Source organism: Uranotaenia lowii, chromosome 2 (assembly GCF_029784155.1).
Source record: "Uranotaenia lowii strain MFRU-FL chromosome 2, ASM2978415v1, whole genome shotgun sequence".
In the NCBI taxonomy this organism is placed as follows: Eukaryota; Metazoa; Arthropoda; class Insecta; order Diptera; family Culicidae; genus Uranotaenia; species Uranotaenia lowii.
Genome location: NC_073692.1, coordinates 144442577 through 144461522, shown reverse-complemented (window position 1 = coordinate 144461522; position 18946 = coordinate 144442577). Strand labels below are relative to the sequence as shown.

General features: G+C 35.3%; 1 protein-coding gene across 1 annotated transcript in view; it reads right to left on the bottom strand.

Moving 5' to 3' along the window:
* The window catches only part of LOC129743596 (fatty acid synthase), a 48011-nt gene extending 30651 nt beyond the window's left edge, over positions 1-17360 (bottom strand). The window contains exons 1-2 of the mRNA XM_055735661.1: positions 17127-17360; positions 4486-5507 (exon numbers count right to left, since the gene is read on the bottom strand). The gene's annotated coding sequence lies outside the window, so the exon portion shown is untranslated. The remainder of the gene's footprint in view (positions 1-4485; positions 5508-17126) is intronic.
* Between the last annotated feature and the right edge of the window lie 1586 nt (positions 17361-18946).

Below are 18946 nucleotides of genomic sequence, written 5' to 3'. Positions count from 1 at the left end.
CCAAATGGGCCTAAGGGACCATCACAAAAAAAAAGAGTTTTCAGTTCAGGTATTGTCCGGGCCATAGGTTTCAATCGCTTCCTAAATTTGTTTGAAGCATCTCGGAACGCTCAGGATTCTACAAAGAGCAGTGATCCTTCATTCCATCCGATGTTCCAAATTACATCTTTATCACTTGAAGGATTGAGATTGTCTCACACCGTCTAAATGGCCAACTTCCGCGATCTTCGGATCCATCACTGCCTGCATTCTGGCAGCGTCAGTGCATTGAACAACTGGAACACCATCAGTTTCGCACCTCCTCAATATCATGATTTTCACCGAGCTTGTTATTCTTGCGTAAAATGTTCTATGTTGCAAGGTTCGAGGGTGGTCCATTCGGCTTCCTAATAGGCGATGGAAGCGCTGCCGAATTTGAGTGATGGTTTTGCATTAGTGCAAGTGGGATGCAACTAAAATTTCACCCAACTTTTGACAGATCTAATACGAGCTTTTCTTAAGGAGAAAAAGAATAACTTTTCGATTCCATCGCCCATTGCAAGAATGCCGAAATAAGTACGAAAGCTAAGAAGTTCACATTTTGCTACTGCCTTGAAAAGATCTGACAAGAATCCAGTCAATCTATGATGGCCTACTGATGTTTTAACAATATTCCAACTCATACAGTACATTCATGGTACATCGAAAAGCTTGGATTAACTCCAAGAGCTTATGCTCAAGACCAAATTGTTTGATGTTTTATTTGAAATCTAAACTAGAATATTTGAAGAAAATTTGTGAAACTGTTCATGGTGATTATAAAAGGCAAAAATAAGATTTTTCCAAACTAAGTAAAGTTGGTTTGCATGAAATTTGTGGTAACAAATTAGGTAGGCAGGAGGAATATTCAGTTCAGGATATTATCACATTTATTGAATTCGAAGCTATTTAGCACTTCGAGGTTTCGATAGTGAATAATTAAATTGCAGTATGAAAAAATTAAGTTGTTAAGATCATTCGGTCTAAGATTAATTTGCGTTAGGTTTCTTTTTATTTTTTACAAATCGAGTTTGAGTGTTTCATTTTTTATTTCCCAAATGTTAGTTTGCTATATTTCAAGCATACATATTTTTTAATTGTAAATCTATATCTAACTGGTTCAACTCAAGGTTAAATTTAAGTATCTCAAAGCTTTTCTAATTTTTGTAAAGAATAGGGTTCGAAGAGTTTACCCTATTCTTCACGTTTGATTTATTTGTCTTTTATAGAAACTTTCAAGTTTGACACTAGACACATATCACAAGTGAGCACAAATCATTTTTAATGTTTGACACTAGGCTTGAACAAAATCGTGAAAAAAGTTTTGGATGATGGTTTTGGAAATCTAAAATTGGTTCATCGGAAATTAATTTTAGTTTCTTTAAATTTTCAAACAATAAAAAGAATATATTCTGAACATTTTTTCCGTCACAGGAAATTTAAACTGAGAAAAAGTTACATATCGAGCTTTTAAATCTCTTGATGGTTGTAGAAGAAATACGCAGGATTTTTGCGGATTTTGAAATATGCTGTTGGTCAGGATTGATACAAAGCAACTAACATTTTTAAAATAAGTCTCCATGTAGCGAAAAAAGAAAATTAAATATCTCAATGTGTTCTTTGAACATGTACATTAGACTGCTGCAAACAATGACTTTTTGCTCCCAAATATTCTTTCGATGCCTTTTGGGTCATCAAGCATCAGTGTAAAATTTGAAATGATTTGGTTGATTCCTGAGTTAGCGCAACGCGTTTCAATTTGTATGGAAATTTGTATGGAAGAAGAAATTTTGCACATTAAATCATTCAGAAAATTCAAATGAGTTTGAAATGAAGTCGGTCTTTGTTTTTTTGCTTCGACTATTCTTCAGCTTCATTTTTTTTCCAACATGTTAAGCTGCTAAGAATTTCATGAAAAAAGTTATAAGCATTTCAAAATAAAAAATCTGAATCCATTAAAAACATGAAATGTTTTTGCAAAGGTTATATAAATCAATAAATTCTCTGGAAAGGCAAAGCTGTTTTTTGAGATTTTGTAATGCCAACCTACGGTTACGCATTTTGAATTTTTGTTTGTGTAACATCGACTAACTTTTCTGGGGTACAAATAAGGTTTGTGTTTTGCTGACATGAATTGTATTGCAAGAATCAAGGAATATTTTTCACCCAAAGTTGAATTTTTTGGAACTTTCAGTACATCTCTGGGGATTTTTGAATGAAAAATTTTGTTTTCCCATACAAAGTTCAAACTCGTTGCGCTAATTCAGGACTGAATGAATCGCTTCAAAAAATTTTATTGCTATTTCTGGCAGCAAAAACATCCAAAATAAGTTATAGGAGGCGTAAAAATTTAAGAATTTGGTATTTTCATACAAACCTTGCAGCGATCTTATGTACATACATATAGGTATATCTCAAAATTAAAAAAAAAATACAATAATGTTCGAAAAACTTGAACACTTTGAGTTGTTGAATAAGACCAAATTCGTGAAATTTGGGTTCAGTGATATCGAGTTAAAGCGGTTTTAATTTGGAGAGCTCACTTTTTCAAACGTATTTGAAGCTCTAAATGTTAAGCTATTTGTTGGAATAAGTTGTTTGTATCAGGTTTGCAGGCTCATATCCGCGGTTTGCTCATAATTGGCATCAGTAGGAAACCAATTTTTTTAAACAAATTTTAGATATTTATTACATGACTATCTTTATCAATTTGGTTTAAAAAATTGCTTTTTTATTGCTGTTAACATGCATTCGTGATTTCCGTCTCGCTGATACCGTACAATCTCGTCTTCCCATTGATTGAAGTGGTTAGGTCAAAGAGAAGCGATTTTGTTTTGGATTGACTGTTTATAACAAAATAATTCTTGTCTGGATAAAACTTTTTTTTTCTTTTTTTTTAAAGAAATTTAACAGCAAGCTGTCATTCTTCCCAAGAGCCCTAATTGGATAAAACATATTTGTTTGTTATTGAGGCTTGATTCGTTATCAGGTTTTTGTAGACGTTGGTTTCACACGAATATTTGCTATCTTCAGTTACAACTTTTTCTTTTTTATCTAGGAGGAGCATTTTTCAAAGGCTTTTTGAATCAAAAAGAATGCGTAAATTTCTCTTTAACGTCTTGTATCAGGTCGTTTGTTATCTTATGAAATGACATCATATATCAGCAGCCACCAGCCCAAATTCTGTAATGTTTAAAATTTCATTCTGATCATTTAAATTTCAATCTGATCATTTCAATCTGATCATTCATGAGTTAGGTACTCTAAATGTCGTGCTTGATTTAGTAGAATATTATTAAATTTGAAAGTTTATGATTTTAAAGTAGTTCGTTAAAAGTAGTTAATCCCGTATTTGGTCCTGTATTTGTTAAACAAATTTTAAAATTAACGATTTTTTACAGTTTTTTTTAATCCAAACGTTAACTTTTTTAAAGTGATTTAGTCTAAAAAAATATAACTTCTAAAGACATTGCGACTCTAAATCTAAGTGCAACTCTAAAGCTGGAACATCTGATTTATTATTGCTAGTATCAATAAAAATAACGTGAATTTTCCGACTTCAAATTTGTTATGCTGAACGAAAAAATAGGGGAAAAAACAATGTGACAATTTTGATGCGCGTTTTCTAAAAAAAAATAAACTTTTGCAGACTTAACCGTTTTGCTACTGAATGCCACATCAAGCATTGATTGATGTCTCAATGCTAAAATTTTTCAGGAGTAAATGGTAGTGCTTAAATTGCTGTCCAAAAGTTTGATACAATAATTCGGTTGTAAGAAGTTTTCTATTTACATAGATAACAATTTTCAATAGTATTACTTTGATTCAAACTTTCACACTCTAGCCTCAGCCAGTTCGATTTGTTTTGAATGTTTATGAATAAGTATACAGTTGTTTTACACATTCAAAATCAAAAATCTATTCTTAACTTCTTTTCGTATCGGAGAATAAGCATAATTTGTTTAAATTTAAGCTGTAACTACACTATTAACCTTCAACAGTCTGCAAAACTGACAACTTTCATCACTTTCACATTGCCAAAATTGCGCCTTTTTTTCTATGTACAAAAAAATCAATCAAAATTCGATTTCGCGAAACTAAAATCCACAAGTTTCCTTCCCCAAATGGTTTCGCAACAGTCGAGAGCACCGTATAACATAACTTAAGAAAACTCTCTTCGGCGTGTGGTTAGTTCCACCTTTTAATCCGTACACCTGCCTGCTTTTATAATTAGTCTTTTTGCCAAAGCTTTTTCGCTAACACAATTCACGAAACACGTCCATTACATATTTTAGCACTGCTGGCAGAGGTTCCAGCCCCAAAAAAGGAATCCGATGAATGAGAAGACTAACTGAAAATACAATGCTCATTCTCTTTTGCGGGTTTCCTCAGTTGATGAAAATTGATCCGTTATTATTTAAGTTTTTAGTGGGTGGTAGTTAATCTTAAGTTCTAAAACCAACTTACCGATCAGTCAACGGTATGTCGTTTGAAATGAACTGCTTGCTGTCTTCTTAGGGTGATCCCTACAGGAATGTAAATCACTTAGGCTAACTGTGGCCTTTAATCCCCACCAGAGAGAACACCTTTTCACTAGCACGTCCAGAAGACAACTGAACTTGCCAGCAGACGGGTCCCCACGCTTTAGATCAGATTCTTATTGACAGGATCCACACACTTCCACAACCACGAGCAGCGATGGGATTGTTGTGGCTGATGATATTGTAGGTTCTCTTCACGCTGTTCAAGCCGAAAGAAAAATATAAAGCAGATGCACCTTGCTGCGGATCACGCCACAACGCTCTCTATCACACACTTCAACCTCAACGTGGACTGACCGAATGATCCTTGTAACACCGTATTGATTAAGCTCACTTCCTATGGGATGCACTAATTATGTAGATCTCTAATGGGCGTCTACCACATGTTATGGTTATCGCAGCAGTAAAACACTAGCGTAGACACTTCAACGGATTCCAACACATTCAGTGTTGTTTGCACCAACTTTCTATCTGGGGACTGGCGATTGCCAAGTTGCCAAGGGATATCCTTACTCCTCTGCCTACCCACGGCTGGAGGAAACGGATGCTGTGTGAGGATGCAAAACGTATTGAGTCGCACACCAAGCAAATGGAATATCAATCTGAACGCGTTGAAGCCCGGCTTCGAACTAAACTCGCTCCGCGGCTTTAGCTTGTACTTATGTACTTCTTGGCGTAACTTGACCTGATGGTGATTCCAGCCAGGCCAGGGGAATCCGTTTCTGCTGGTAGATGTGCTGTTGCTGAATGGTCTCTAAATGATGATTTCTCTCAGTCTCTTGGATCGTCTCTTCAAAGTTTTGCGATGTACCGCGAGACGACAGTTTTGCTCTCTGGCAAACTGGGCGAAATAAAAAAAATACCCTCGTTTTTCAATTTCTCGCAGACAAACGGTTTGCACGTTCTTCGACTGTCGTCTGTTTTTCGTCGTTTTCCCCGACAGTTGTTCTGGAAAAAACAGAAAAAATCGAAAAACCCTTTTGTTAGAATTAGTTAGAACAATAATTTACGACACAAAAATTAGCGTCATCTGACGCCCAATATCAATCATGCACTAGTTGCATAACCTAAAGTGCATTATTGGCGTTCGCAGCTGATAAGAAACGCCATCACATACATGCAAAGAGCAAATCGCCTGATGATATGGTTCAACGTCATTTATAACAACATCGGTTGGTAGAGAACACGCCGCGCCGTACGTCTCTTTGCGAATTTTCAAGGGCAAACAAGAGGGCAAGTCACATCATCGGTCCCCGGGACTGGGACTGGAACTGGAATACCGGGACCTATGTTCCAATTAATGCTTACACCATCGCATCGTCATGATCACTAGGCTTAGTAGTGCTGAACCAGAGATTGAAATTTTTCATCCACCTCTAATCTCGTGTTGCTTGAGTGATGATGATGTGCGGATGCCGTAGCTGCTGTTGGATCTCTATCACGGCTAACGCATCTATCACACGATTATTGGGGCCGGGAATCAGGCGACCCTTGCCATGGTTGGACGAGCATAACGACGATCATGGTTTGATTTCTGTTGCTGCTGCTAAGGAATATGAGGATCCACGCAGTCACGTTGTGATATGCAATACCGATGATGCATGTCATCACCGGACACAGTCCAGCAGGTTGGTTTGATTTTGTGAACCAGAGTGATAACATGAGTTATAAATTTGATTTTTGAATAACGGTATAAGTCACATCTGTTTCTGGGACCTCAACCTGAACCAGCATATCGAACATGGAAATTCGAAATCTCCAGAATATAAGCTCTTCGCCATTCGAAACACCACTTATCATGCAAGTTAAGGTTCAGAAATGTGCTTTTCGATACTGGAACCCACATTGTTTATAAAAGTTTTACCTTTTATTCATTATCAATAGTCACATGAAGATACACAATTTCTGTATCGCGGTTAACTTTTCACACACAACCCTATTTTTTTGTTATACAGTAATACCTCGATATAAAGCAACCTCTTTTTAAAGCAACCTCGATATAACGTAACCCAATATAAAGCAACTTTTGCCTCTTTATTACGTAACTTTTAAAAATGTTTTTAATTTGAATAAATATGTTTAATTTCAATATTTTTTGTCATAAAAATATAATAATGTTGTTTATGAGCCCTGCGGTAAATTCTCAGGGGCATAAAGAGCAAATGAGTGCAAGCGTTGAAAATGTAACTCCAGTTCTTTCAGTATTGAGATAGTCGCTTTTGTGCTTTCAGGAAAAGGTTCGGTATCCGCCTTCATAAACTAAGCGGAGAAAAATTGTCCAGTAATATAGCAATTATAGACGAATATATCGCCAAATTTACAAAAGAAGTCCAAGATAAAAATCTATCTCCAGCTCAAATCTGGAATGCTGACGAAAGTGGGTTGTTTTTTAAAAGCACACCAACGCAAACATTAGTTAAGCAAGATGCCAGATCAGCACCTGGTCGGAAAGTCAGTAAGGAGAGGATTACTTTCATGTCATGTAGCAATATGGATGGTATTTTCAAACTTCCATTGATGATGATAGGGAAATCCTCGAAACCACGAGCGTTGAAAAACATTAAAAAGCTGCCAGTATACTAAAGGTCCTCCAAGAACGCCTGGATGACCAGAACTTTATTTAAAGAATGGTTTTTTGAGCAGTTTGTGCCAAAAATCACCAAGTTTCTTGAAGAATCTGGTTTACCTATCAAAGCTGCTCTTGTTTTAGACAATTGTTCTGCGCATTTTAATGCAGATGAGCTAAAAACCGAAGATGGGTCGATCTTCACCATATTTTTACCACCGAATACCACTGCGGCAATACAGCCAATGGACCAGAACATAATTCAAATGATTAAGTCACGGTACAGAAATCTAATGATGCGTGAAATTCAAGGTCGAGGTGAAGAGTTCGACGAAAACATAAAAAAAACATTAAGGATGCAATCTATTGGGTTGCACAATCATGATTCAGTTCCCGCAGAAGCTATCCGGAAGTCTTGGAACTTGTTGTATAACCCTCCTGAAATTGAGACGGAAGAGATCGACGAAGAAGATGCTGAATACGCGACGTTAAATGATGACGTAATCTCGTTTCAAGTATCCTGTATCCTAATCATCCAGACGAGGATAACAATGTGGAGGGTTCGCAGTCAACAATGGACGATCCACCGCAGTCTGTAAGTTTCTAAAAATCTAATTTACGATCACTATCGATGCTTCAAAGGACCATTTTAAGTAGTGTTTCGATATAACGTAACTTCGATATAAAGCAACGAAAAAAAAAAATTCGTTGCTTTATATCGAGGTATTACTGTACTTTTATGACCTGAATTATTAATTTTCCGAATATTCGTCTAACAAAATACACAGTTGGGCTAAGGAGTGTATTCGAAAAAATGCAACACTTTGTTTTGTGAATAACTTTTGAATGCATGAATGGAAATAATTGAAATTTTCAATGAAGTTATCTTGTAATGTAATGTTTACATGTGCAAATTTTCTGTCAAGTGGATTTTGAGATAGCCTTCAATGAAGAAGTTCATCGACTTTTTAGTTTTTAGGCGCCACGTTTTCCGAATCAAGGCTTTTTGTTTCCTGAAGCTTGACTTTCAAAACTACTCAAAATTTTTAATTTTATTGAAGTTATGACAATTTTAGCAGATTGTCTTTCTTCGACACAAAAACAGTATATTCGACAGTATATTTAATCACTGCACCTCTGCACTAGTGAGGTACCGAATATTCGGCGCCGAATACCGCCAAAAAAACGTTAAGCCGAATATCCGGCTCACCGAATGGTTGAGCTAACTATTCAGCCGAATAGGCTGAATATTTATATTTTAAAATTTATACTGAAACAGACTCCTCAAATTTTTCAAGTGATGTTGGATAATTTATTAAATATCCAAATGTAATGTTGAAAAACCTTCAAAATCAGCAAAAACGTATGGTTTCAGTTGAACATTTTAGATGTATCCGTGTATTTTTATTGTAGATAGCTTTATACTTTTTTTATATTCATACAGGCTTGCCCATAAACCAAATGAAAAATTCGAGAAAAGTTAAATCTGACCGGGAAGGCCACATATTTTTTTAAACTTTTCGGATTTTTTTCCCGGGTTTTTAAAGATTTTTTCTGAATCAAATAACAAAAATCAAATATCTATGTTTTTTTTTTCAAATTTTTGTTGCAAAACGATTTTTAAGAGTAAATTTATTCGTTAGATACGATTTGAACACTGCTGTTGTACTTTAATGAAAACTTTAAATTTTAAGAAATTTTAGTTCTTTTCCCATTGTATGTTTGAGAATAATGCCTAGTTTCTGTTCAGATTTTCTCTTTTTTTGCAAGTTTTTCAAAAAATCGTTCAGACCCGGCTCTGTGGATACGTGTCGTAGAAAGTATTGCATGCTTAAGGCTAAAGAACATAGCTCTTTTTGGAAACTTTTTTGATGACATCTAGCAAAAATAAGACATTCATTCAAATTGATGTAAAAAAACAATTTCAAATGGCTTAACACCTGTGTTGACATGTTTTGTCCCAGATTTCACTGGAATCCAATCTATTTTGTTATAAACATTCTAGAAGCGACAAGTCATCTGACGACCTTTCAGCACATTTTGAAAATCAAAAAGACCTCTACTTTAAAAAGATCTGATACATCTGGTTGAATATAATCGACTTAACAACAAGAGGGACGTGAGAATGGCAGAAATAGAAGATTTCTATTAGTAACAGCAGTAAAAATAGAACTATTTCAATTGAAAACTCAACAGAATATTCGACCGAATTTTCGGCCGAATATTCGTTTGGCCGAATAGTTGAAAAGGTCAATATTCGGTTTTCGGCCGTTGTCCTTCACGTTATTTTTCAAAATATCTACCCGCTAGTGGTTCTAATATTTTGCGCACGATTTGACCACCGTATTTTGTTCATTTTTACGGCGTGCATATTAGTCAACTGGATGAACTAGTAGAAACAATTTTTTTTAACTTCCCCAATCTAAGTTCTTTAATTCTAAGAAGTTTCATTCTACGGAACTATACGACGTTTACGATTTTTTTTGCAAATTCTTTATTTGAAACCCCAGCCAACAATTTGGTAGGTATATCAAAAGATATACGTACGTCTATGTCGACACAAATCATCGTATATGACGTTAGAAAAAAGCATATACCTACCAAAAGTGGAGGCAATATACGTACATGTTTTCGTTATTTTCTGGTTTACGACATCGACAACATCATATGTTATGTCATTTTCGATGTTAGAAATACTTTGGTACTTTATGTCGCATTGGCGTCGTTTTGTACGTTACATTAAAGGATTCGATTCATGCGCATTTACGATGATGGGAGGATTGACAGTTCCATCCACACTTTATGTGATGTGTGTTTTACCCTTTTACGACTTGAAGCGATATGATGATAAATTTGCGATTTAAGTCACCTTTAATGCGAGGTGTGTTGAACTCTTGTACGACTTGAAGCAATCTGACGATGAATTGGCGATCTAAGTCACCCTTTATGCGAGGTGTGCCGAATTCTTGTACGACTTGAAGTAATCTGACGATGGAATGTCGATTTATGTCACCCTTTATGCGAGATGTGTTGCAGTCTTATACGATGTTCAGAGATTTTAACATCGATTGACAACTTAAGTCACATTTTATAAGATGTGTGTTGTAAGCTTGTACGATATGATGCAATTTGGCATTTGATGGACTCTTTAAACGACATTTTATGTGAGTTGGGATGTACTCATGTACGATTTGTATCATAAAACGATTTTACGGACCATTTTATGTAGCATGTTATGTTTAATATTGTGATTGAAATACGATGCTAGGAAAAAATAAAATTAGTTGATGATTTTAACTGATTTTTATTATAACTAATGCACTAGATATATATTTCGTAGGAACCGCAACCGGGCATTGTCCCGCTCGCTACTTTCCTAACTGCCACCGCCTCCATGCCTCCCTCAGGATCTTTGACGCCTCTTTCTCTCGGGTTTACAGCGGAAATTTCCCGGCCACAATTCTGTCCGTGAACATTTCTTGATACTCGTAGTATGCACATGCAAATCGTCGGGTAATTATCCGGCGGGTTTTTTTAATCTGAGCCTAGTAGGGGAGAGTAATCCTATTAGTAAGGTTTCTGTCCAACGTTGTTTTTCCAAAACCTACCTTTATTATTTTATTTTATCCGTTTGCTTGTTTGCTTTAGTCGTCAACTTTCTCAAAATTCAAATGCTGATACAAAATTGCAAGCACGATCGCAAAATTGCACATCCACTCAACACGATCCAACACGATGAAGTTTTAATATCATGATGAGATGTGGGCGAACGCTAAGTATCTGTTAATACGAATCTGATTCGATCGCATTAAATATATTTACATCGTGGTTAAAGTGACCGATTATACGATTATAATTATACTTGTTATAATATTTGTAGCTATATCGGAAAGACACGGTGTTAATTTGCCTACTTATGTGACATTCTAGTAAACATACAAAGTGATACGAAAGACGATGCTTACGTAGAATTCTTTACGAATTTATTTGAAGTCATTTACGATTTCGATTCGAAAGTAAGTTGTGTACCAATAAAATGCATCTTAAGAAATCTTATGCGATCGTTATAAGATTTCATTTGACATCGGTGGAACTAAATACGACTTCATCCAACACATCGTAACTAAGTCGTATTTCATTGAGATGTTGCATCTTCTACGATGAATATACGATATGGTCAAAAGGGTAAGTGTACATATTTACGATTCCGATTAAAGTTGCATCCATATACGAGTTCGACGATGATTTCTTTTACGATTTCATGTTGGCTGGTACGGCTTATACCTTTTGGCATTAAGGAGCAAAACTCGACGTTTACGGAATGAAAGTTATTATTAATTATCAATTTCGGTTTGCAATTTAATAAACCTTTTGCATTGAAACTCAAATCTTGACTCACGAAAGGTATACCTTGCCCATAAAACTAGGTTTTATAAGGAAGTGTATCCAAACACTTGCACTTTATTACTTATTTCTTTGGTGTTTTAAAAAATCGTTAAGTCATTACTAATTTTATGATGATAAGTAATACTCTCCAAGAAACCAAGTTCAGCTTCAATTTTATTTATTTCTTGGGTTTGATGAATTACACAACACCACAAAATTCACATTTTCATGAGGTGCAAAGAATTTCAGAGCTTATGTTGATTAGTTTTCGTGCCCTGAAACTTTTGAAAATGGTAAAAATTATTTCAAAACTTTGAAACATAAAATAATATTAAAATAGGTTTTTACCAACTTTCCCCAAGGCCACAAGCAATTTTGACGTCTGCGATAAAAAGTTATTGAAGTTTACTTTTCACAATTCTGCAAAATAATATATTTTTAAGCGAATTTTTAAAGAAGTTTGAACAAAATTTAATTTAATATATTTTTATGGAAATTTCAAATCGTTTTACAGATTTCAACAAATTTGTTAAATGAAATAAAACTTTTTTAAATTTTATTCAGTAATATTAAAAATTTTTGTCGTTTTGAATTGAAAAAAAACTGTAGAATTTAACTTATTTGATCATCCACTACATCAAAATATTATTCTTTAATTGAATTGAAAATATGATAAAAAAAAATCAGAATCAGTTTTTTATCTAGATTTGTTAGTTCATCTGTTATCAATGATTGATTTAACTCAAAACTGATTCTTTTTAAAACTTATTATCTCCGTATCACCAAAACGAGGTGTGGTAAGCAAAATCTGACTAAAGACTCGAGTTCAGGTTGCCAAAATCTGCCAAATTCACCATGGCACCATAATACTGTCTCGTGAATTATCAATTGAATTCTATAAATAAGTTTAGAAAATGTTGAGACGTTTATATTGAAAACAATCTTTCAAAAGTGTTAAAAACGTATCTTTTTCATCTTAATATAATATTTTAACTTATGATGAGTTTGATCATCGTTAGTAATGTTTGTTCATTAGTTCATCGAACTTATCGGTGAAACTTATGTTCTTTTAGTAAGAGCATTTCAGAATTATGGAAATTATAGGCGACTGGGAAGTTAGAAGAAATGAATAGATAATAAAAATGAGCGAGTCGAATAGATTTAGAAGTACACTGGATTCTTTTTTTAAACGATCTTATTTTACACGGTTTTATTTTAAACGACTTTTTTTAAACGATTTTCTCGAAATAAGACGATTTTTGAACATGTCAAAAACAGGTTCTAAACATTCCCGCTTTTAGTCCACACCACTCTTGGGTGATAAATGGATTCGGACGTTGCTTTCCGACGGAAACATTTGCCGGAATGGCCACTTTGAGACTCTGCGGAAGTTCCGGAACAACCGTGGCTTAAAACCCAAAACAAAGCAATCCAAAACAAATCTTTGAGCTTCCCGGTTTCACTCAAATCACTTCAGAATGGTCTACCTGGTTGGAAATGATCGATTTATAGTCCAAGTTGGCCACTTTACTCAAAATGAGAGATGAATTTTGCCCGGTTTTTTTCGAACTTTTTTTACACGATTTCTTTTTTTGCACGATCACAACAATCGTTTAAAAAAAGAATCCAGTGTATTTGCATCACGTGATGAATTGAACATGCTGATTTTTAAACATATAAAGTTATTATAGTAAACTTTTTGAACTTTTTATTCTAATTCTTCCGGATATAAACATAAAATGGTTGATAACCGGAGGAATTTGGATATCAAAAAATGATTGTATCTCTGACTTTGATCTTAGGCTCTTTTGAAATAAAATTAAATATTTTGTTTTTTGTTGAATTAAACTCAATTAAACTTAACTCAATGTGTCATCTATGTGTTTTGAATAAAATCTCTTAATAAAAATGAATATTTTTTTCCTTATCAAAAATTCATATCTCAAATCATGATTAAAAATAATTTCAAATTTAAGATATAACAGAGGAATCTTTAGTTGAAAATGAAGAAAAGAAATGTAAATTGATATGATTAATGACTAACTTTTTGTTAATTTTGCTTAACAATTTTTAATCTTGGGTAATTTTTTATGTGATCTGAAATTTATATTTTATATTTATAGTTATATTTTATGTATTTTATTTCTGTACACTGATTCTTATGTCCGAAGCTTAAATTCTGGTTTTAGTTCGTATTCGAAATTTTTATTCGCATTAGGTTTTTGGTGCTTCGAAAATATTGATTTGAAATTTCAAGATCAGAATAAGTATCATCATCTTGAAACAGTGGTTCGACACTTTGATTCTGATTTATTTTGAATCGAATCAGTGAAATTTCTTATTTTTCGAGTTCGTGTGATGGTAATGAGTAAGAAAATAGTTTTAGAAATCAATTTCCTAATTTTTTGAGCATTTTTAGATTTGTGATTATCTCTAGCTAAATTTGAATTTCGAAACCCCTCTCCCTTGATTTTCTTTTCTTCTACATGATGTAGCATTTTTGCAACAGTTACACTAACTTGTTATTTATTTCTGATCAATGGATCACATGTTGATCCAAATAATATCTTAAAATTAAAGTTAAAAACAAAACATTTCAATCTAACTATGGGGTTCTCAAGCCCCAATCACTTTTCTTGGGAAAACATCCCTCGAAATGGAATCATTCATTCAGTGTTTTAGAACCTGACCGTAGTACATAGCACTCAGGTGGATAATGCAGCTGGCGCAGGAATAACAGGTCTAGGAGCCAACATTTCTATATCAATGGGAAATTGGTTAACAGTTTTTCAAGCCCAAAATTTTTGCCATTCTTGTATGTTCGAGCCTATGTTTGAAAAGGAATTACAGGTATGCAAATGTAGCAATTTTTAAGATAGTCAAGCAGCACTTAAATCTTTAAAGTCAATGAAATGTTCATCAAAACTGTTGTGAGAATGTATCGAGGCACTTTAAAAACTTGCTCAAAATCAGTGATGGTAAATTTCGCCCGTCACGCTTGACCCGACTAGTTTTGTTTCATCAAACGACTGGCACTGTTCTCAATTGACGGAGCCTCACTACTCGCATGACGACTAAAGCACGACAACAATCAACATTTCTCCATCATCGACTGGCGAAGCTCCTACACATGGTCGAAATTTCTCCTGAGAGTGACTGGCAAATCTCTTCACACTTCGATCGGCTGCTGACGGCAGGTACAACTAATTGAACGACTTGCTGGCAGAGAGCAACAATAGCAACAAAAAACTGAAAACGAGCTTGCTGGCAGGAGCAACAATAATAATAAATGCTTTTCTTGTTCCTCTTCGGTCGTCTTCGGCTTGCTGGCAGGAGCAACAATAATAATAAATGCGTTTCTTTTTCGTCATCGGTCGTTTGAATGCGATTGCTTGACTAGGTTATTATTTTAGCTTCAAATGAATGGGGAATGAATGACTGGCAAACGAAGTGACTGGTCGTTAAGGAACAGTCAATTGAGTTTGACGGACCAAGAGGCTTCACAGTCACAGCTTCACGCCTCATGTCGCCTCATAATTCAGTTACTTTATATTAGGTACCACTACACTGCGGAGTTGGAGAATGGAAAAGCTGACATGATAGCTAGACAGGGCTCCTCAACACCGTTTTTCGGTCTTGAACCCTTTTGCAGCGTCTCTCGATGCTTTCTAAAAATGGAATGCTTTCTAAAAAAAATACTGAAAAACGAATGATTGAAACAAACTGGAAGAACATTTTAGGAGCAAGACAATCAAAGTGTTTGATTGTTCCAAATGTTTACAAATCGGAAAAAATTCTAAAAAAGACTTAAACACATTTGCAGCACTAATAAAAGGACACTGTCAATGTCTTTATCTTTTAAAACTAATGGGCAAGATCATTCTGACGTATGTATGAAGATTTTGTAGGGCTGAGAAGGTATCATCGGAACATCTTCTGTGTGACTGCCCTTGTCTTATATCAAAAAGAACAAAACTACTCGGTAAAGGTATATAAGATACTGCCGAAATATATTCTATAAGTTCCAAGAAGGTTGTCATCTTCATTCGTGTAGTTCTTCCAGATTGGGAAAATGCTAACCAATTAGAAAGTTATACTATCGAAATCAATCAGAGTGATCAATCTTGATTAGCTACATAGGGGACAAACCACAAAAGTGGTAGGAACCCAACAAGAAAAATTGAAAAAAAACCTACCGTGTTTAGGTTAACAATCCCTGTTTTCAGTGATTTTTTTTCTACAACGTAGGGATTTTGTTGTGCAAAATTAAAAGTTATGGAAGTTAAAAATTTGAAAGACTGTATAGATCTTTTCACTTTATGTATAATCATGAATGATACTTTATATTCAAATTTTAGTTATTACAGGAATTTATGCTTTGGATTTGTATCATCAGAAAGTTACTACTTAGCAGGGTGATTCAAAGATAAAATAAATTATTGTGTGATTTTTTTTTAAAGAATTGCTAAATTTGTATCAGCTATTTTTAGTTCCTCTTAGTAATGAATGCAATACCATAGGAGAAGAACATATGATGTCACATATTCGATTAACAGGCTCCACAAATATTGTAACATGCCACCATCTGCGCATCATCGGGCGAATGTGCGAAAACAGACGACAACAACAAACATCGTACGATACCTCCCATCCAAACAAACGTGATTTTTGTATCGTATTGTACACCTTCTTGACTGTGTATAGAATATCCAAACAGAGATCAGATTTCCTCCGTCTACTTAAGCTTGCAGATTTTTAGAATTATAACGATTTTCTAATAGATGATTAACTACAAGATATTATCGAGCTACTGAAAATCCCCCAGCTGCAACAACTTTCCTAACATCGAGCTGTTTTCGGTATTACCTGTCCTTGGGGAAACCACCACAACACCTGATCGATCCATGAATAGTTGGAAACCACCCACCCGCAACTCTGTTGACCAGCTCTGAGAGAAACAATTTATACCTAACTAGGTGCAAGCAACCGTTCGTTGGATGAGATGAGACGCGAAATGCACTAAGAGCAGGGTTGAGAAAGAGCATGTAAAGTTGTTGTTCTACCACTCAATCAGGACTTTTGAAACTAACTTCACGTGCAATTACAACCGGTGGAAATTCCACTCAGGAGAAGGGGGTTCTCTTTTCATATTACGCCTTAGAATGAAGGAATGAAGAAGTTTGATTTCTGACTCCAATAAATGCTATTTGCTTGACAGACAATGATTCTAAAATGTTACGATAAGATAAAAAAATTTTGGGACATTCATTAGGCTTTTCTAGCTTTAAGATTTCTTATATTTTGAGCAGTGAAAAAGTATAAAAAAAATAATCAGGCTTTACTGCTAGAATTTTGAAAAGAAAATGAGTTGTGGGTGGTGGGCCTGGCTAGGTCTACCATCGAACTTACATCACACACTACTATAGACTGAACGACTGGATATTCACATATTGGTGCTGCCCACAGCCACTGATAAATCGATATTTTCCACACTACTAATGAGGTAGATATTAATCTAATTCACGGTAATACCAGAATATAGTGTGTTAAAATAAATTGAATGTTTATTAAAAACACTGTCAAACCCCATTCCAATTGTTAAGATAGTTACTTACTCCTAATAATCCGGAGCTATTTTCGGCAAACCGTATCCCGATGGTGTCGTCAAGCCGCTTTTGAGCCGCTGATAAACTGATCTATTATGACCGTCTCGTTATCGCAGGCGATACCGTCTTATCTCAATTGTTGTTTAGCAATTAAAAATGCACTTGATTGAAAGGAGTGATTCGAAATCCGCGACAAGCGAAAAAGCACCACGCCACCGCACTCGGATACTGCCGATGTCTGAATAATAATGTTAGCCACACGCCGTCGTAACACCACAAAACTTTGTCACTTTTTTCGTTATGACCTACGAAAGTCTCTGTAATGTTGGGTGGAGTCTTGCGAGGGGGGTTAGTCGTATGTTTGCCGCAAGGGGCCGGGTGGAACCGGTGAAACGGAAATTTTCTTCCTTTTTTCAACTACCGAAATTTCAAGCTGGAGGAAGCCAATGGAGAGAGAAAAGTTTGAGATTGAACGATATCCATATAGGTGAACGTGAACAATACCTCTCAAAAGAGAAAATATCGACGAGGGAAACTCCTGCCTGACATCAGCTCACCACAGTCATCCACCAAGGGAGGGAAACCAGCATTTTTTCCTACCCATCCTATGCTGAATGTTTTCCAACCATCTCACCTATCGAACAGCCAGACGCTAGAAGAGGTTGGTTCCGCGGATTGGCGGGCGCGAGTGACCAAAAATCATACGATATACAAAAATGAGAGCGAAACTCGCGAATAAAGAGAGTAGTGAGAGTTTGCAAAAGAATGCGATATAAACAGATGAGATGGGAAGGAAATCTTGAATCCACCTTGAAGTTCAGTTCAATAAAATACGAAAAAAGTTTAATGTTCATTGCCAGAAGTACGTGAGGTTGTCAGTTCTATAGTTCAGAATAATGATGCAGTCCCCGTTCGATTTTGGCAACATTTAATTTTAGATCCATTAGTGCTAAGCAACACTGAGCCAATCTAACAAATTTAATTCTTATATATTTACACTTATTTTGATGAATTAAAAATTAAAAAACAAAAGGAGAAAAAACCGTTCGATTTGGGCAAAAAATTCTATTATGGCAACACAAAATGTATGGGCGTGTTGCTAAAACCGAACGGGGTCTGTATATATTAAAGAGATTAATACCTACCTAGTTTTTTTAAGTATTACAGTTTTCAGTTAGAGTACAGTTGGAAACAAGTTTTGAATATGCCGACCGTTGCCTAGAGGTCTTCTGAGCCTTCTTCAAGACTTCTAAGCCAGCGGTCATGAGATCGAATCTCGGTCACGGCATACATAGTACTCTTTTTGGTGGAGGCTGGTGGTATAAGCATTTGTAAGATGCTTCTTGAAAGCTGTACACTTAAGTGTAAATTTCTTCAAAGAAACATGAAGTTTCAATGAGATCCTATATGTGTGTTCGTTAAAAAAAATAGGTGTCAAATAGCATCTGGGTTAATCTGGAAAAACGCTCCACACTTTTCCGTACAGAAACACGGTGAACTCTGATCACGAAATCTGTATAATATTTGCCAAATTAGCACCTTTTTTACGGTTTCGTTCAACCACCTTCCTGTTCGTTCACTGAAAATCTTCCTTCGACTTGTTTGACGAGAACCTTCCTTTGGCTCTGCACCTTTTGGCTCGACGCACTCTTAATGGTTTAGGCCGAATATTTCTTTGGTGCCAATCTGATTGAGCTTGAGCTTGAGCTTAGATAAACCGTACATTTAGTTGCTTCTACTTGATTGACAGGAACCATCAAAATTGTACATAGATCTAAATAAATGGGGCTCGAGATTAGCTTACCATTATCTGTGTACACGTTTCGAAT